This window comes from Coturnix japonica, chromosome Z (assembly GCF_054131305.1).
Source record: "Coturnix japonica strain WE chromosome Z, WE-NBRP24, whole genome shotgun sequence".
NCBI lineage: Eukaryota > Metazoa > Chordata > Aves > Galliformes > Phasianidae > Coturnix > Coturnix japonica.
The window spans coordinates 32045588-32066820 of record NC_140702.1 but is presented as its reverse complement, the minus strand read 5'-3'; the positions used below and the strand labels follow the sequence as shown (position 1 = coordinate 32066820).

Genomic DNA, 21233 nt, shown 5'->3' with positions numbered 1-21233 from the left:
AAGGCCTGATAAGTTCCTCCTCTCCTGGTGCTATCGTGCACAGGGCTGTTTTACACCGTATGCTCGATCACAGACAAGAGAACTTGACCTCTATACGACCTGACATAGTTGAAAGCTGATATGCTTTCTCCCCACTGCCCTCCCCCACTGAAGATAAAAGGTCATTTAGACCAAAAAGAACCAGTCCAGACTGACTTCAAGTTACATGAATTCAACTTTAAGGATGCACTTCTGGCCAGGAACCCAAACCCTTTCTTGTAAGGCTTGCAAGCTACGGCCATATGAGAGGACAGAGACAATTCTACAGTCAGGAAGCTAATTAATGGGGCCGAGAGCTGTCTGGCGGCTCTCAGTGTTCCATCAGCCATTTGTTAACATTTTTACACTTGTCAAGTTATTTAGCTGGGCATGACTGAAGCACAGTTTCATGGCCTACCAGAGCTGCAAGTCCTGTATCCTGCAGCTAAAGCTACCCAGATGCAGACAAGGAAGGGAAAAACTTAAATGCATGATCAGAGCTTCCAATCAAATAAAAAGATAAATCATTTCCAATTTGCTCATGTTGACATTTATTTATGTTTCTGATAACACTATTTTTCATACAACACAGAAGAAACTGTGTTAACTTTTTATGTCCATTTCCTTCTCAGACTCTAGTGTATTAGCAACTTAACTAAGTGGATACTGTATATATATATATATATAATTAATCTCTTCTTCCATACTCACCATAAGCAGCAACATACCTAAGAAAAGATGGTCAGAATGAGAGCAGTGACACAGAAGCAAAATGGAAGTATCTCCAATTGCCTTTTCCATGTGTTTGCAGATCTGCTCCAATCTCATACCATAACCACTCCCAAAAGGAGCCTTTTCTTATCTACATATGGTTTTGTTTCAGCGTATCAGCAGAATCCATTACCAAGGTCTTAATTTCAAATATCCCTGTTAAGTCCAAGGGAGGGGGAACAAGGGAAGAGGGGAAGAGAGGAGTTGTTGGTTAACTACCAATGATACAAGCAAGATACCTCCACCAGTCCTGCTAAAAGTTGTGCCCAATTTGAGCTGAGAATTATGGAATTATCTGAGCTGTCATTTAAGATCAACAAAAGGGAAACAGAGAAGAAAAAAAATACTTTTTAGTATCAGAAGACATCTGAATTCTGGCATTTGGACTACAATAAATGCTTTAGTAATGATCCCTTTTCCTGGGAGACTCTGAAGTCTTCAGCAAGTCAAACGACTATCAAGTTTGTTAAGAAAGTAAATGCAATGCCCTGCACATCAAACTCATGTTGAACCCTAATTTTCCTGCACATGTAGTCGTTTGCTACTCTGTTTGTTTGTAAGGTGGGTGAAAACTCCAAATAGGAGCTGCTGGAGCACAGGTTCTAGGTGTCAGATTCTCCCATTATTCTCTTTTCCTAGCCAGCATTGAGAGATCTAGGGACAGTGTGTGGGAGCTATGTGTTTGCCTGGTTCTTGTGATAAGTAGCTGTCTTATTTTGAAATATTTGCATTACAACAGACCAACCCAGTATGACCCATCTTCTTCCCAAAAGGAATATCCTGTGATGCTTTCTTTCCTTAACTGGTAGTACCACCCTGAAGCAGCACTGTTTGAACCTTAAGAGCTGAAAGTGAGAAGGAAGAGTTTGCTCATTCGGGCAGTGCAAAGAAGCCCCTATTGTCCTACAAGGCCACGGAAACAGTGACCACATGTACATCAGAAGATTCCATTTTTAGCATCTTTCAAAACAAAGTCTTCTCTTTCACATTATCACGAGCACACTGAATCCTCAGTCTTCCTATATCATTCTCTGCAATGTCTGCTTTGTTTTGTGTTGAAAAATCATTCTCTTGCCTCTCTACCCCACGCAATTGCTCTATTAGCAGCAAGTTTCCACTACACATAATTATGGCATGCCTTAGCCTACTTTTCTGTTTGCTGAATAGCTATGCCTATTTTCTACTTGTGCTGATGCTACCATTTACTTTTCCTGACACTCTAATCCTTGTATCCTTTGAAGGCCTAACTTCCTCCACCACAGCAGAAGCTGGGGTTCTCAGGCCCCTTTCCAGAGCTTTTTTAATAGCAACAGTGCCAGTGCTGAACATCCTACTTCTTAATCTTCAGGTCAGCATAGAGATTGTACCTGTAAAAAAGCGCCACCACAAATACACTGTCTAGTGCTGCTGACCACCCATTATGTAACTGAGAAGCAAGTTGTTAATTACATTTTCTTGGCATTGGAAGAAGGCGAAACACAGGCATACAACATCTTTGGGAGAGAAGAAGCTAGATGTAAAATAATACCACAATTTTCTGCCCATTCCCAATTAGACTGTTATACCATCCACCATGAAAAAACAAGCTATGCACTTCAATTACATTCTTGAGTTTAACCACTGAAAACTAACAGTAGTCCGGTGAATCCAGAGCTTTCTCAGAATTATTTGTCCTCAAAATAGTGGCCTTGCAATGATTGCTGCCCTGATAAGCTCTCAGTAAGTCCTTCCTAATCACTCATGACATTGACGCTGTGCCTACAGCTCTATGCTGACATTATTAAACATGTATTCTTAAAAAGACTGTATTTGACTCCACTCAAGAACAATGACAGCACATCAGCACATCCTGGGATGTCTCATTTCCATCTTCTTTAAATCACCAAACATCATTTTCTTGAGGAAATCTTTACCATCTTCTACCCAGAAAACCATTTCAAGCCACAGCCAAAGAAGCACTGTAGACAGCAACTATGGAGGCCCTTAATTACATCAAAAAAACTAAGCCAAAAACAAAGAGGCGAAGATGAAGCAGAAATAAAAGGTGCAGCATCACTATTCAGTCTAGGACTGATGTTCTGATAATGACTGTGTCTCAAAAAATACTACAAAGCAATCATAACAAATGGTGGAGGGAAGCTCCTTTAAACATTGATTAAGCAAGGATATTTTAAGATGAGAACAGTAACAGAGACTGACTCAAACCGAACAAAGCAACTGTACAACAACATGCAACTGCTGAAGAGCAGAAGATAACTAAGGATAAAGAACAGATATTGAATGTAAGCCCACATCTTTAAGAACCACCAGAAATAAAGATTCCTCTTACCCCATCTCAAAATCCCTCTTTCAAATCCCTCCAGAGTTGTGTTTGTAGTGCAACGTACAGTACAGCTCTATGAAACTCAAAAGATGAATGGCACACTTTAGATCTTTGTAATGTTTCCAAAATGGGAAAAAAGAAGGAAATAAAGAAAGAAAAATAGGAACAGAACTCAAAACTACCTCATGTGATATTTTATTTACCTGTATTTTCAACTTCCCAAACACAATCTGAAAGTAGAAAAATACTTCCAAAACTCAGGACATTAATTAAGATTGTATTAAATCTGGTCCCCTCGTTTGGAATCTTCTGCTAAAGCCTTCTCACTACAGCCAACAAGATAATCATCATAAGTTGAGCTATCTCCCTTCCTCCCCTCTTTTCTTCTTTCAGCACTGGCATACGAGCCATGCTATTTTAACTTCTTTCCTGTTCTCCCAGTTCTTCTGGAACATTTTATTTTCAACAGTCAACTCATTTGGAGAAGTGCCATGCTGAAGTTCAACCGTTTACAATGTTAACTGTGTCTCTGCCAGCAGCTGAAGACTTGCACCAACACCACCTTCTCCAGCACTTCTTTCACTAAAAATTTTGAGTTGCTCTCCCTGGGGAACTTAAGTATCCACAGTTTAGGAGACATATAAGCCACATTGATTCTTACTGTTGTCCTCTCTCCCCTCAAATTTACTTGCTCACTCTCTGTAGAGGAAGGTGGCTGTCCTCCTCAATTCCTATTCCAGTGACTGCTGATCACACCCTATTGGTTCATGTTATATTTTGCTGCTACCTGAAGGATTTCCATTAAAGAAATTCTTTCAGGTGGACTGCTCGATTAGTAACTACTCTGGAAAGAATCTACTATTGGAAAAGACAGTAAGCATTTATGTTGATGAAGTTAAGATATTTTACCAATTAGAAATGCATGTTTGATCGTATATATCCTTTAAGTTTTAAGGACATCATAGTCTTGATAGTAGAAGATGGCTTTTTTCAACTGAAACAAGTTCACAGAAAACATGATTTCATTTCAAAATAGGGAAATATCCACAAATATGAATATATATACACACATACATATAGATAGATGATAGATAGATAGATAGATAGATAGATAGATAGATAGATAGATAGATATGGTTTTCTACTACAGTTCACAGAAAACTCAGCAAAATATGAAGAAGTATAATAACTGAAAAGAGTCAGATACAGGTCTCCATGGACTACCTTCCCTGATCTGTCAGAAAAGCACTTCTTTCCTCTACCAGCATGCTTCTTCCAGTCACTCATTTCAATATCTCTCTGGGTGTTTTTGGGTAATTATCTTTCTAAGACTTTTGTCACTAGGTTTGGTTAGTGATAACTTCATAACAGGGCAATGTTAATTAATGAATACTACATATCTTTTCTCTAATTTCATGGATAGAAGTTCCTTTTCTGCAATTTCCTACTACAAAGCAATGTTCTTTTGCTCAATTTAAGTAATTATCCACAACAGCATGCAGAGAAAGTGTTACAGCAAATTGGAGCAATCTCAGTTTATACTGCACCTCCACATGTTATTTGGAATTATCAGGACATTCATAGGAAAAAAAAAAAAAAAAATCTTTCACATTTGTTTCTGGGAGTTCCAAATTTCAAGAGGCAGCTTTGGGCTTTTTTTGAAGTAACCTTCCTTAAACTGTAACTCTTACTATTATAAGACTTTAGTTCTTCCCATTTCCTTTCTGAGGCTAAAATTAAACTTGTCCATTCCTTGGGGCCCAGAGTAACATCTGCCAGATGTCCAGACATCTATGTTGAACATAGCTCTCCTTCAATACTTATCAACTATCTTTTCAATTACTCACATCTTCATAAAAGTCAATCACAATACTCCAAAAATGGTTATAAACTTTGCTGGATTAAATTGACCAACTTTTTTTTCCCCCCACTTGTGTCTGCAGTTGCTCTACTTTTCATTTCCACTGTCCAGCTGTGCATTCATATCTGAACATATACAAGAAGGAAACTAAAAGTGTGTTTAAACACAATAATATTTGGAATACTTTTTGGAATGAAAATTGGAAGAAAAAAGAAAAAGAAAGAAGCATATTTTAAGTTTATCCTGAATGTAGTTCATTATCAACCTAATAAAAATGTATAAGGAAACTGATTTGTTGTTTAAATATTTTTAAAGCAGCAGTCCTTAGGTTATGTCTAATGGGGTTAAGAAAAGCAATTAAGAAAAGCGGGTCTACATACTTAAGAACAACCCAAGAATGCAGTTTCTGTTTAAGCCTGCACCATAGACAAGATCTTGGTTGCTTGTTGCTCATAAATCAAAAGCAACTGAATGCCACTAACTGAATGAAGAAGATGTGTGCCTTATGACAAGACACATGCTAGTCATCACTATCTCATGAATTAACATTATTTTTCTTGAGCTACTTCTTATATATTAATTTGGTCTTGAAAAATAGAAGTCACTCAGTTGGTCTTCTAAAAGCAAGGTGAATTTCAGTCTTGGAAGACTGCAACAAGGACCATCATTTAAAAAAAAAAAAAAAAAAAAAAAAAGAAAAGAAAAGAAGTTATACTCCTAACAACATTTCAGTCTCATTATAAAGAAAACTCCCACAGAAGTAATGCCACTCTCCAACATAAATGGTTGCAGTGACGTTTGGCTTCCTGTAGGGTGCCTGCCGCTTCAGGAGAGAGCCGAGATGCCTTGCCATCAAGATGCCCAACTTAAATCACGAACTTGCTCTTGTATTGCCACATGTGTCTGAAGGCAAACAATGGAAGGACCTCTCAAGATAGAGGGATCTCACAGTTTTGAACTATGTAACACAATCAGATACCTAAGGAAACCTAACAGAGGACATGGATACTTAGGACCTGACCAGACCACCAGAGGTCAGTGAGGACTTTCTCATCGTCTTTGGTGGCTGCTGATTTAGACCTGTGTATAAACTGTGAAATACTTCAATGGACATCACCTCAAAGAGAAAAAAAAAAATAAATTAAATAGTTGATCCAACTCCTTACTCTGTTGAAATATAAAGATGCAGCATACCTGAAATAATGTGTTCCACAGCCCACTTCTGAAAGTATTTCAGAAAGATGGTGACAATCACAGTGTCTCAGTACTTTGAGTGACATATCAGCTACCAGAAGTAACACAACATGAAGCCAATAATGCAATATATTTTCCAGATGTATTGAATTACATACTGAGGAATTTATTCCACTGAAAAAAAAAAAATAATTGATTTTAACCTCGCTGAAGATGCATCCCAACTCCAACTCTAGTCATAACAATTATCAAATCTTTCTATTCTTGATGCCCCTGTTGGGGTGTGCCTTGATTCAGATTCACCAATTTCTTGTTCTGTCATTTGTACCTCCTACATGATACAAATTCCTTCTTAAATGCATCAGGGCAGTCTACATATGAACAGTAGCTTTCTATGGAGCTGTGCCTTCAAATTCAACACACTTCATCCTGCTATCACCCTCATGCATTTCAGCATCATACTTTGAATTTTATGTGCAGCTGTATCTACTGTACAACTGTTGTGCAAACTGAGGCTGGTGGGAAGAGAGTAAGGCCTGGTCTGAGACTACCCAAAATGATTTCAGTTAAAGAGGTGGCTTAAGAAAATCAGACAAATTCCTTTTCAATTGCTATCTCTCTTTAAAGATCTTAGGTTTCCATAATTACATTAAAACCGTAACAAAAATGCTGCCATAATTTTTTTTTGTTTTTTGTTTTTTTTTTTTGGAGAGGAGTTGGGGGGGGGGAAGTGGATTTTGAGACACCAAAAAAGACAGCTGTGAAAACTGTTTCATATTTTCCAAGAGAAATCATGTATTTTATGATGCTCTGAGGAACCTACTAAAAGCTTGCCAATATCATTTTAATGCAACCTAGTGAGTGGAGAGAAATATTCCATCTTAACTTAAAATACATCCAAAAGAAGGAATTCTCTTGAAAATCAGAAGTTAAAAATCCCATAAATCAGGCATCAACAGCATCACCTAGAAAAAAAAATGACATTTCATGACATTCTCTGGAAGAACCTGAGCAGCCTCAAGCTGTGTGCACTTACCTCCAAATGCTTTAAAAGATCTATAAATATATGCACAAATACATGATTTCTTTGGCCAACTGATCAATCTCCTAAATTCTGTGGTCTTTAACCAAAGAAAAATGTCTAGAAAGGTGACCTCCACATGATAGCGTAAGAGCAAAAAAGCCTAAGGATGTGTTTCTCTGTGTGAAGGAGAATCTGAACAATTTCCTCCAATCCTCATTTCCTGATAGTATGAAGTCAAAGAGAAGACCCATCACAATGTTGTACATTGAAAAAATTGAAGAAACCCTAGGGGAAAAAATCATGATTAAGCCAGCTTGTGCCAGTAAAGCTTCAAAACATGGAGAGGCATCCACGATGTTAGGAGCAGTTCCCATCTCAGCTTTGTCTACTCTCTCTCTCTCCTCCATTTTCTGGTGGAGCTAGAGAACATGACATGGCTTACCTGACTCAGATCACAGCTCTCTGCCAAACTAGTCACTTCCTCTTAGACATGCAAGCAGCTTCATGAGACAAACAGACCCCCACAGACACACACACAAAAGCAGCTGCAGAAAGCACTCAAACTTGAAGGTCTTTCTCCTTCCAAACACCAGAAAAACGGATGAAACTTTTCCCTTTTCTCCCCCAAAAGAGGGATGTGAGGGGGGGAGGAATCCTATCAGATCACAACCACATGAAGCTCCAGGAGGATCTCTCTGTGTGGAGAATAGAAACCACAAAGCCAGGAGGACGGAGGAGGGGGGGGGGGGGAAGAAGAAGGTTACTCCAGAAGACATAAAGAGCCTGTGGACTGTGTGTGTGCATGTGAGCGAGAGCGAGGAGAAGCTTTGTGTTGTGGAGCCTGGACTGGAACCAAAGCAGACAGCTTGCAAATGGAGGACAGGGAGATAAAGAAAGGGAAAGAGGGGGAGAGATAGGGAGAAAGCTGCTCCGGGTGGTGGAGAAAGGGTCAGGGGAGAAAGCTCCTTCTCCCTTGCCTGGTTTAAAGGTAGGGACATCGGAGAAGTGAGGGAGAAGAAGTGGGCTCCTTCCCATTCCTTTCTTCCCTTCTCGCTCTCTTTCTCTCAAAGGAGAGCAGAAGCGTGTGTAATGGCTCCTGCTCTCCAGCCGAACGCTGTCCTACTGCGAGCAGCCTCCTGCGGGCACAGAAGCCCCCCAGCCCCGAGCCGCCGGGGACCCCCGCATCCCAACTCCAGGAGCGTGGCGGCGGGGGCAGCACCGCCGGTGAGGGACCAGCGGCGAGACGGGGGCAGCGAGGGGACGGGGAAAGGGAGAGGGGGAGAGAGGGAGAGAAAGAAAGAAAGGAAGAAAGAGGTCACCCGATTGCCTGGGTCGTGCCAGCACGGAGCTTTTCTCTCCTCCGTGTCTCTCCCGTCTCTGATCCAAGTCCACACGCACAGCACCATCCAGACCTCGCACACACACACACACATATCCACACAGGCACCCCCCCGCCCCGAAAGCTCGCCTGATATCTCACTTATCTCCCCATACCCCCCCTTTAATGCAACAACAAAAAATTAATTAACCGCCTTCCTCCTCCTCCCACCACCACCACCACCACCACCACCAGCACCTCCTCCTCTTCTCCTCCTCCATGCAAGAGACTTCTCTCAAACAAAACACCCCGCTCTCTCGCTCCCTCTCCTCTTTTTTTTTTCTTCCTTTCTTTCCTCCTCCTTCCTCCGTTGGCCGAATGAATGGGTTTCAGAGGAAGGTGGTGGAGAGAAAGAAAGAGGGAGAAGACCAAACAAAAAGAGGTATATAGATACACACATGAGAGATGATCTCTCCAATGCCAAACCGGAGATGGGTTTTAATTGCGGAAACTTACAGGAGCGTCCCGGCACTGCTGCTCTTGCTGCTGTCTCCTCTCCTCTTCCTCTCTGCCTAGCTCTTCTTCTTGTTATTGTTGTGGAAGTTGTTTTGTGAGTCTCATGTGCTCCTTGCCAGGTCTCAGCAATGGAGGATCGCCATCTTTCCCTGCTTTCCCCCCCTCTCTCTCCCTCTCTCTCTCTCCTTCACTGGTTTGCTGCAGCTGCAGATGACCTGAGATATCCGTCTCTCTCTCTCTCTCTCACTCACCCTCTGTGTCTCTCTCTGAATAATGAGCAACCAGAGGGAGAGAGAGAAAGAAGACAATCTCCTCTCCTACCACACAAAACGCAAGAGCACCAGGGGGTGCAAGAATCCTTTCTAACAACAACAACAACGTGTAGGGGAAGAGGAGGAAAAGGAGAAAGAAACGAGAAGAGAGGAGGAAAAGGCAAGAAGAAAGAGGAGGGAGGTGGAAGAGGAGGGGGGGGGGGAGAGCAAGCAAACAAGAGATCCAGGAGGCAGACAGATGGAGGAGAAGATGGTAGTGATAGAGGAGGCGGTGTTGAAGATGAAGGAGATTAAGAGGAGGAAGGTGGTAACAAAAAGTTAAGGTTTGGGACACTGAATCACTCACGGGCCAGGGAGGAGAAGGAGGGGGAAAGATCTGAAGAGCTTCCCCTTCCAAGCTGTTGCCTTCACAAAGCTTCCTGCCCAGGAGCGCTCAGCAGCTCCTGCGATGCTGGGGGAGCCGCTGGGATGGAGTGCTCTGCTGGGTCATAGCTTTCTTCCAGCCATGGCAAAAACCGGTTTCTGCATGCAGATCTGCCCCTGAGGTGATCCCTCAGACACATCCATCTAGAGACTAATCTTCCCTGAGCAGGGTAAAGAACATAAATGGAGCTGGAGGTTGCAAAGTATAAAACCAGATCTACCACGTGGTTGGTTTTTAATCCCCCTTCCAGCTCGCATTTGATGTGGAGAAAGGAGACTCGAATTGTCCATTTCTGGCACGTATTTTGAAGTCTACTCCCGGAAATAAAGACAGTCATCTCCAGGTTTTTTATTTCTCACAAGCATTTAGGAGAAAAGAGAGCTTGTACTACCGAGCACCAAAATCACTTCCTACATTGGTGAGACGTTTCTGGCTGCAAAATAAAATAAATAATCCCACTTAAAATAACTTTCGTGCCTTCCAACACCTAGTTGTCTGCTCTTTTGTGACAGATTATTTAAAGCAGAGGAAAGAAACGATCAAGGCTCACAAAGGAAGGTATCTTGGTGATGAAGGCAAGCCAGCAAAGACAAAGCTGCCGTAGTCTGCATTTATATTTAGCTTCGTTCTATTAAGCATTGTGCTTAGCTCCTTCTTTTGCGCGACCCCCCTCCCCCCCAGCCCTCCAAGCTCCACCACACCAGGTCAGATTCTTTCTAGGGTTATGCCTAGCACGGAGGGGGGTGGAGGGGTGGGGGGATTAGGAGTTATGTGCAGACTCAGAAAATCAATGCACGGGAGTGAGGCAAAATCAATTTGAGCGCAAGGGCATGGCTGGTATTGGAACATCACTGGGATTTCTCGAGCCCTCAAGCACTGCAATTTGCATGGGTGGAAGAGAGACTAGAACCACAGAGCTCCGGTTCAGATGGAGGGGGAGATCCCTCCCCTGCTCCGAGGAAGTTTTATGAGAGTGGTGAAGCCGAGATGATCTTCTTAAAGGAGTCCAGATTTTACTGGCTCTGTGAGAGGTCAGGCATGTTAGAACTTCATTGTCTGAACTCTCCCAGCTCTGCTGAAGACCAAATGCAGAAAAGCTAACGATAGCAATAAAATAAAATAACAAAAAATCGGTCGCCCAGGTACTAGTCAAACATTAAACTCATGGTCTCTCCGATCTTTCCATCCACAAGACTGCCGTGAGCACAAAGCACACAAGCAGGATCTCTCCCACTAAACCTTCTCTTTCTTTGAGCCGTGCAAGTTAATCACTAAACACGAGAAAGATCTTCTCCCTCCTCCCCTCCTCTCCTCTTTCCTCTCCCCCACCGCTCCCCCCTCACCCCAAACAAGTGCTGTGAGAAATGGGAGGAAGGATAATATCTGGGCAGAAGGAGCACTGTTGGATTTAGAGAATCCTTCTTAAGGAAAAGGGGAAAAAACATCAGAACTGGAGATTCCTAGTAAGACTACTGGTTTCATGCAGACAAATGGAGCGGACACCTCCTAAGAAGCTGATAAAAGAACATTAAGGAAAAGGGAGGGACTGTCTTTACGGCTGCCAGAATGTGCATGTGTTCTGCCTGCAATTTTCTATAAATCATCGTCTTCGCAGGAAGAAAGCGCCTGGGCTTTGCAATCTTTGACGTACCATCAACGCCGAGGCAGATAATTTACCTCTTTGTCTCCCAGCATTACGTTTTAAATTAAAAACAAAAAGAAAAAAGAAAAAGAAAAAAAAAAAAAAGAGGGAAAGAAAAAAAGGAAAGGAAAAAGAAAAAAAAAAAAAAGGAAATAACCCCACAACCACAAACCCCCAAACACCTGACTTCTGACCAGCCACCCTCCAGGGAAACAACAGTCTGATTTCAAAATGAGGGTTCTTTGGGAACAGTGGGCATCAAACCTTGGGAGAAAATTAAAGAAAGAAAGAAAAAAAAATGTAAAATAGAAGGGGATAAAATGAAATAAGGTAAAGATAAAACAAAGAATAATAAAATAAAATAATAATAAATGAATAAATAAATGTATTTTCGCGGAGGTAGCTTGGAAACGATACCCTGCGCTCTCCCCCCGTCCTTTGGCGGCGGCCGGTCCCCCGCTGCGCCGGTCCCGCGGGGAGCTCCGTGCCCGGCGGGCAGCGAGGGTGCCGGGGCGCCCACCCGGGGCCACCCACGCGGGAGAGAGCTGGGGAGGAGGCCACGGCGGCCAGAGGAACCCCGGCGCCGGAGGGCAGCGACGGGGAGTAGGGGGCGGGGGGCTCCTCCCTAGGGGTCTGCTGGTCCATAACTTCCTCCCACCGACTTTCTACCTCCCCCCTCCCCGCGCTCCGAGCGCTGCCCGAGGTGGACACGTTTAGGCTGGCAGAGCCCACCAAAATCAAAGAGGAAAGAGCGGGGAAGCCCCCCGCTCCCAAGGACTTTTGGGTTTTGCGGGCTACTGACCGCCGGGTCTTGGAACGGTGGGGAGGGCAAGTACGGGGATTCGGGACCCTCGCCGGACGGAGGCTGAGCTGCAGGGCAGACCCCCGGCTCGCCCCGGTGCCCTGATGGCCTTTGCGAAGCAAAAGTCCCTCTCGAGGGCGTGCGGACGGTTCTCCTCTCTGCCAGTGCCGGCGTGCGGGGCTGGGGGACACCGGGGTGAGGACAAAGGCAGCAGTGGCTCCCGCTGAGGGAGGCGGTGGGAAAGCTGGGACGGAGCTCTTGGCGGGGCGGGAGGTGGGGGGGGCGGTGAGAGAGGATGTCGGCCTCTGACCGCCTTGATGTCCCAGTGCCGTGTTGGCTGAGGACGCAGGAAGACATGTTCTGGGAAACAACAGTAGTACAAAGCAATGAAGTCCCCCTGGCCTCCCCCGACCTGGAGCTGGTAGATGATGTTCTACCGTGTGGTCAGGGAAAGGAGGGGAGAAAGCGGTTTCCAGCCTCTTGGACTGCACATGCCTATCCAGGAAATCTGACTGACCTGAGTCCAAGTGCTTCATCGCCGGGCCAGGTCATTCCAAGAGCTCACGATGGCACTGACATCTCAGTTCCGCAGCAATGGAAGCCTATGGGGGCTGCCCTGCAGCAGAAAGGCTGCTGGCAGTGGCAAGCAGACCTCCAGATGATGCCTTTCTGCTGTCCTTTTTATTTTTGTCATTTTTTGTTTTGTTTTGTTTTGTTTTGCTTTTAGTGAAGCACATTTATCCATAAGCTCTAATTAGTTCCTCAGGGTGGGGAAGTGGTACATTTAGCATGGACAGTGAACACAGCCTCAGTGAGCAGGAGACGTTGGGAAAGCAATGTGGAAAATAAGACTCTGAAAGGACACTTCTTTATACATAATCAACAGTGAGGCACTGTTGTTCATGTCCTCTCAGAACTGAAAGTGGCTGTTTTCTTTCTCCCCAGATTTGGAAGATTTTCTTCCTTTTCCTGCAACAAGTTTGAGTGAACTTCCTATTTATTCTTCACTTCTTCATGGCTATTTTACCCTACCAGAGCAAGGCAGTCCTTATGCAAGAAGTGAGCATTGTATCAGCTCACTGGAGAACTGAATATCACTCTCTCTAGAATATTATGTTCTGCAGCTATTGAGAGAATTTTGCTCTCCTATCTAAGAAGATTAGAAATGTGCTGTTCTGACCTTTAGCTTGGCAACTCACTTACTTCTTTAACCTCTAAGGGTTTCCTTATTGTGAAGAACTTCGAGGAGAAATGGTTGGAAGCAGAGAAATCCTTCTCCAATCTATGAAAGACAAGAGATAACTACTCGGAGAATTTTCTTTTAGCCAGCAGCCTTTCAGAGGACAGTGAATTTGAGGGGGTTTACAGCCAAATAATCCAAATCCAAGCCACCATGTACCCATCTGAAGACTCTTCTATTAAAACCTAAAACTTTCAGCCTTTTAATAAAATTTGAAGCATTTTGCTTTTGTCAGATCTCAGACTGAAATCTCCAAGTGCAAGCTGCCCATTATAAGATCACTTTGTTATCTGCAGGGCCAACTCAGAAAATGGTGTAAAGATAGACATTTATGTTGGCAGAAAAATTCAGAGAAGTGTGCTGGTGAGAACTTCTTTCAGTGGATTTTGGAAATCACTATATTATCTAGCATGTGTGTAAGCTGCAATGGCAAAAATATTTGCTCCTGTGAGAAAACAGAATATTCAGTTGCCAGGTGTAAATTCACGGGCACTTTTTTTTTTTTTTTTTTTTTTTTTTTTTTTGTGTGTGTGTGTGTGTGTGTGTGTCTACTGTCAGCTTCTACACCAGGACAAAGTGCCAGTAAGTTGCTTTACAAGGAGAACCAGTCTTGCTTCAAAATCTTTTGATTTAGGCAGGAGCCAAAAGCAATGGGCTTATGGTGCTGGATATCTACAGTTAACATCCAGGTGAATTTGTTGGGTACTACAGAACATCACATCTCCAGCCACAGAGCATGTCTAAAGAGTGCAGGCAGCAGAAATCCTTGTGTTTAGAGGCCAGTCAAATTCCCACTGGAGTTAGCAAAATAAAAATTGTTAAGGTGTGGGACCAAACAAAGCACATCCTTAGCAACTGAGACATGAATCACAAATGGTCCCAGATGTTTAGTAAGTAATTTGGTGCTGCATGTTCTCTTTGAAATGATCAACTTGATCTAGCAGAACAAGAATAAAATGTAGTCAATCAGAATTGTGTTCTGGACACCATCAGACAACAGGCAACGCACTGATATGCAGAAAATATTTTTTTCCCCATAATTACATGATAATGTAAGTATCGTGTTATTATAAATGATAAAACTTTTCTAAGAACCTAAAGGTTATTCTGATCTATTTTATTTCTCACTTAAAAACACACACACACAAAAGAAAAACAGCAACAACAAAAACCATGAAGGTAAAGTAATATCACTTGGCTTTTTGGAATCTGCAGACTCAAAATATTCTTTGCTATAATTGCAGATTAAATTTTATGAAATTTGGTCCATCCAGAGACACAACTGTATTTCATTCAACTTCTGCATGATTTTAGGTGGAGTCAATGAGATTGAAACTGCAGTCACCTTACCACATCTGACCTTCCGGATGACAACTGCCCAGTGATTTCTATTGCTACATTATATCCCAACATTACATTGCACTTGCTGTTGGAAAACTTCAGGAAATTAACAGTTTTTGTCTTCAGAAGAGACGGAGGCTGAAAGATTTGTGAAATAGTTTTGAATTTGTCCATCAGCTATAAATGGTCTCTGGCTATGTTTACTGGTCATTTTTCAGTGCACTCCCTACATGTCTTATTGGTGGTATGCAGTTCAGCATAAAGCTATTCCTACTTGCATGTGCTTGAAAAATGTCAGATTTTTCTTTTTCCTTATTTGTTTATTTATTTAATATCTAAACACAACACCTGCATCTCTTGATCTCTCTTTCTAACACTTCAAAATATGCAAAACTTCAGCTCTCAAGTGCCAGTCAAATAATTTTTATTCCATATGTCCTATTCAACCTGCGTAATATACAGCTTGCAATAGCGTTCCACTTCCTAGACAGTATTTTCGATATCTAATTTTTGTAGACCCACTATAAAATTGAGCAAGGCTATCTCTTGCTTTGTAGGGAAGTGCTTGGTAGCACTGAATAATCTGTCTGGGATATGCATTTTGATGACATTTTTATTGATACATTACAAATTTAGCCCAAGTTTCATTTTTTGAAGCAAGCCCAGTTGGTATTTTCATTTCCCATGGAAGCATTTCAGGCATAGATTATTTCCCATCTTGCATGCTTCTAAAAGTATAGAAAGGAAACAATACATTTTATCTCCTACTTTTGAGCTACCCCAGCTTACAGTTTATTTCTTAATGAAGTTGTTTCTTCCTCAGATTTTGCTGAAGTCCCAGTTGTACGTGTGGGTCAATTGCAATTCATTTTCCCGGTGAGCATAGGGATGCGCATTGCAGAAAATTGAACACTGCTGAAGTACATACCAACACTCTATCTCATTCTACTAAACACAGCATTTGTGTTGGGCACACCCTTCCTATTCAAGAGCTTGTTATTGCTATTGTTAATTTGGAAACATTTCAATAGAAACACTTGAAGACTTTTCTCATGATCTTAATTTTGGGACTTAGAGAAGATGGTCTTCCTCAACCTTCTGCTTCCTATTTCTATCTGTTCAAAGACTGAATTTGTTCTATTTCTTTGTATTTATAGATACATTTTTTTTCCATGCCACATCTCCACATGATCAGCCAAATCCTCAGCTAATTTTGGTTGGCTTCTTTGACTTCAATGGATATCCTGCTAATTCAAACCCTCTGCATGGCTCATTCTTGAAACTAATTTTATCAATAATCATTACCAATTACTTTAGGTACTTTGTCTTTACCTCTAGGTGTAATTTACTTAAATTGCACATTTCTCTCAATTTATACTTTCACTGCGATACGCTGATGTCTCATAGAATGATAATCTACTTTTGATATTCACATTTATTTTCTTCTACTCCTTTCAACTTTCTAGAGCTGTTTAGTTCCACCTTGACTTCCTGCAATTTAAGCATTTTACTGAGTTTCTCTCTGCATTCATTTATTTCAACATGCTTTATTTCCAGGGAGCCTTTCTTCGATAGTATTGCATCTGTACTAATACTGTTAATTTATGAAGCAGACATTGTTTCCAGGTGTATCTTTACAGCTGGCTGTAGTGTTCTCACAAACTGAAGGGTCTCCATTTGTAATTTAAATTCATGTTTACAATGTTGTATGCTAGATAACAATCTAGTAGTGGGCAGTCATTGTATCATGAAAGTTAAATGCATATGTAGGAAGATATGCTACTGTGCAGACTTCAAACATATTCCATAAGTTTAGCCATTCTAATTTGTCCCAAGTCTGCCCATTCATTTGTGGAAATGTCTGGGTGCGTTTTGATTCCTTTTAGACAGCTGCATTTCAGAATTTTCAAGCACCTTTATGGAAACCCAATCTACCTTCAAGATGACTGGATCCTGTTAACTGGGAGAGCATAAGAGACTCACACCAGAAGAACAAGAAGAAGAAGAACACAAAAGGAAACCCATAAATAGTACCAGTATACTTGGAAAAAATCTCCACCTACAATTACAAAAACATTTCGGCAACCCATTCTGTCTTCAGAAAGGTAACAATTATTTATACATATCAGTCTCTGTGTAAATGCCACCTGTCCAATCAGTATATTAATATTTGAATTATTTCAAAAGGAGAAGGTAGGAAAAAAAGTTGTCATTTCCTCAGTAATGAACTAATTTATCTGAAAATCTGAGAACTGCAAGTGGGTGGTACTCTTTTCTGTGTAGACTTACAAAAGATATTACTGCAATCAAGCTAGTACTTATTAATAGTAAAACATGCCAGGCATCAAAACTTGACAAGGAATGTAATGAGAAGTTATATGATTGAGCAGAGATGTAACAGATATGTTAGTTACATTATGTTAGCATGATTTTTGCTCTGGGTCTTGAAATCTTTACATACACACATACACAGACATACTTAACAAGATAGAAAATTTCTTATGGAAAGTGTACTGTAATGGAAGCCTTGGGAGAGAAAACAAAAGAAGGAGAATGATCTGCTTTTAAACAGGCAAGTAGAAGAGGTTGTTATGACAGGGACAGTGCTTAGTTGAACAGAATCTAGTTCCACTTATCTGGTCCTCCTGATAATGTACTGCAAGCAGAAGGGAAGAGCAGTAGTTCAGCAGTGTCTGGTCCTTAAAAAATAAAGAAAGGGTAGGGAGAAAGCCTGTAAGAGGCAAAGAAAAGTGATATTTAGAGAGGAAGGACAAGAGAAAAGAGGAAGGAAGAAGACAGCAGGAAAGAAGGAGGAAAGAGAGAAGGGAAAAAGAGAGGAGCTGGGGAGAGAAAGAAAGAAAATTAGAAGTTTGAATCTGACACGATCCTAATTAGCAACCAGAGAAAGAGATTTAGGAAAACACTGAGATATAGCTGGAACGGCAGTCTGATGGTTAGCAAAAGTACATGAGAAAGGTTGAAGTGGAAATAGTGGATATCAGGAAATATAGCAAAGCAGTGATTGTAGCAAAGGTAAACAAGCCAAACGTTTGCAAAATGGACACAGAGAAATTACTAACTTAGGGTAAATAAACTCTAATGATATTTGGATTAAAAAATGAAGGTTAACATGAAGTTAGTGGCACTTTAGAAAGAAAAGTTGGTGGATGATGTATGTAGGGTCATAATCCAGTCTGTGCTGCAGTTAGAACCAGTTCAGTCTAATTTGCATTGAAATTTGCTCCCTGACTCTAGACTGGCTTATCATTATTGTGGCTGCTTGTCTGTGCTGTTCTCTGGTGGTGTTTTTTGCTGCAGGTGCTGTCTCCTGTGGAAGCTTCTCCCTGATGACCAGTTATACTCCAAGGTCCAAGTCTGCATGTTGCATAATGTGTTTCTAGTTCTTTGGAGAGGTAATTCTGATAAATATAACTCAAACACTAGTTGATGCAGGTACCTTCTCTGTGTCTGCAGAGAGCCTAGAGTAACAGCTCCAAGAGGATTGTACCTTCTCATTCATCTCAATAAGTTCTTAAATTGTCATTCTTCACCTTCTAACTTAATCATCAGCTTTAGAGCTTGCCCCACATTTTGAACTGTTTCTCTTTTGATCATTTCAGCAGGATCACTCTGAAGTTTTTATTCCCTAATTTCAAAGTGTTTCTTGTGCCCTGCAGGTGAGAAAGTCCAGATCTGCGATGGTATCTATTTTCCCTCTTGACAACTTCCAAGCTGCAGGTGGGAATTGCCTGCACAAGAACTCATGGCATACTGGAAACCAATAAATTAATTAGTTTGCCTACCTACTTAATTGTTCCTGAGATTAATGTACTGAATGATTAATTGCCTTCATAGCTTGTTCATCACAGATTTCAGTATCTTCAATGAAAAATCAAGCAGGTATGTAATTTCATGGTATCAAAAATCCTTTGACATACCAACTGAAGCGTGACTTGCTGGTGAGGAGGCAGAGAGGTCTAAATGTCCTTCTCAAACTTGGTTTGACACTCCCTGGACTATGGGGCTGATGTTAACCAGTTTTGGTTTTGGTTGTTGTTGGTTTTTGGGTTTTGTTTTTGTTTTTTTTTTAACATAAATTATGTAATTGCTGTGACCAAACATTGATTTGCAGTGCTTTAGTATTCTACAGGTCTATTCAAACATCCTCCTCTTTCCTGAAGTTAAATTCTTCATTTGTTCTTTGTCCCCTGGGCATGAGTACTTAAGAGCTGGGGAGAGGAAGTATGAGTCACAGAAGATGTCCACTGCCATTCCTGTGAAATGTGCAGCTTTTGCCTCAGCATTCACAGGCCAGATGGACTCATTTCCTCACTAACATGTCCATCTGTCAGAAGTTGTTTTCCTTGGTCTATCCCAATAAGCCATCTTCAGACTAACTAGCTCCAAGACAACCATTGTCCAGCCTGATTGATAAGCCCAGACAAACTTGTGTCTTTCTCTCTCATAATGATTTCTTTGCCTTTCTAAGGATTTATTTACATTAGGAAAATGAGTGGCCAAAATATCATAATTTCAATACAACTAGTCCATTACCCATGTAAACAAGATCTTAGGCTAATCTTCTTGTCTGACCCACAGCCCCAGTTGCAAAAATCCAGTTGCAGAAACCTTGGAACGTATTTTTGATTCTGACTCCACTGCCAAACGTTTTCATTCACGCAAGGCTTCCTGCCATTCTAACCCTGGAACCCATCTTAATTCCACATCTTTTGCCAATCGGCCAATACTTTTCAGCCAAGCCTCACACACCAGCTTATTTATTTGTTTATTTATTTTCCAAGCTTGAAATCTTTCTCTGTTCTTCTGTCCATGGATATCTAACCTTGTTCAAACATGAACAAATCAAGTAACTGTCAGCTTGAGGCCAGAATGCTCATCTGAAGTTGAATAGCTGGTTTTTTTGTTTTGTTTTGTTTTTTTTTTTGTTTTTTTTTTAACCCGTTGCTAATTTTCACATGCATGGTTGTAGAGGACCCTGCTCCTGAAATATAAAAAGCCCAATACACTCCACTGTCTTTAAATGTTACCTGATGGAATCAAGAAACTCCGCCATTCTTTTCCAATCATTTCCATTCACTAGACATTGATTTCATCAAATTGCCACTGTAAAAAGAGCAGGCAAAGATGCCATTCTTTCTTCTGGACCTTTTATTTCATGGTTTTCTACCTCTCACTACTCTTGCTTTAAGTTATTTTCCACATCACATTATTAAATTACAGGAAGAAAACACCAAAATACCTTTGCAGTGATACAGGCTGATACATCTTATGAAGACACCAAAATGCAAGTACAAACCTCAGGGTAGGTGGATTTTTAATTTTTATTGCCTTAGTGTAATCCTAAGTTTTAATTAGCCTTGCACTGTAGTCTTTTATTTGCTTGCTCTTTTCTAAGAATCCCAGATAGAATAGCAACTGTTAGCGTAACAGAGAATTTTGCATTGTAGTCATGCATTATAGAAAGCAGACTGCAATAGACATATGAGTTCCATTGTATAACAGTTATTCTATCTCTTGTTATGTTAAATTCACCAGTGCAAAGGAACCCACTGCTCAAGTGCTCTCAGGTAATATGTGTGGTAGCTTTTATAGCCTGCTAGCTTGACCCTTCACCAGAGAAAAAAGTCATCGCCACATAAAGATCACAATTTCAGGCTTATTTTGACCAAGTGATGCAAATCCACACTATTGTTAGGGAATTACACTGCATATCCAAGGTCTCCTAAAATCCACCACTGGCTGCCATCTGGTTCAAGTTTGCCAGCTCTGTCTTCCTAATCTCATTTACATTCAGCCTCTGGAAACCACATAAATTAGTGACTTGTTCTTCAGAAGGATCAATTTTAAAGAGCTCTGGACAGTCTCATGTCTTAAGAGGGTCCCACTTATTCTCCTTCTGTAGTCCAGGAAGGGGTATCTCTTTGCTTCTGGCCACATCTTTCACTCTGCACTATCAATTACTCTGGAATCACAGTTTTCTCCAGTGAGAGTATTCACAGTTGAGGTCGGGACTGGCAATGGCACTGAAAATCAAAGAATTGACCTGGAAATAGAGTTGAGACCAGATGCTGTAAAGATGAGGAACTGTATGTCTAGAGGTCAATCTAACATTTTCCTATCTCAAAAAGTACATATGAAAGGTAGAAGAAGCTTTAAACTTGAATACCATTGATTATTTTGTTTGGTTTATTAAGAAGTACTCTTGCAGCTGAGGCCAGAAGTCCAATTAATCCCCTTCCCTGCCACTGGCAGAATGATTCCCTTCTCCATGGTCTGGGGAACATAAATCATCCTCTACTCCCTCCTTTCCTTCGAAAGAGCAAGATGCAATGGCTTTCATTTGATCTTGCCGAGAACAATGAGTGTATAGGGTCACTTCAGCCATGCAATGAAACCCAATTAAGCCTATCCTAAAGGCCCTAAAAAGTTGACCACAGAAGGCCACCAGTTCTTGTTTTAGGTTTCA

At 41.3% G+C, this 21233-nt stretch overlaps 1 protein-coding gene across 27 annotated transcripts in view; it reads right to left on the bottom strand.

Moving 5' to 3' along the window:
* Positions 1-12325, bottom strand: part of ZNF462 (zinc finger protein 462) — a 92290-nt gene extending 79965 nt beyond the window's left edge. For 14 of the 27 annotated variants that reach the window (XM_085528670.1, XM_085528665.1, XM_015849605.3 and 11 more), the window contains exon 1: positions 9026-9217. The gene's annotated coding sequence lies outside the window, so the exon portion shown is untranslated. Of the gene's footprint in view, positions 1-746; positions 946-6167; positions 6342-7633; positions 7887-8510; positions 8644-8767; positions 8901-9025; positions 9218-9643; positions 9878-11780; positions 11852-12165 lie in introns of those variants that run through there. The other 13 variants (XM_085528667.1, XM_085528680.1, XM_085528671.1 and 10 more) reach the window with 10 other exon arrangements.
* Positions 12326-21233: the final 8908 nt, after the last annotated feature.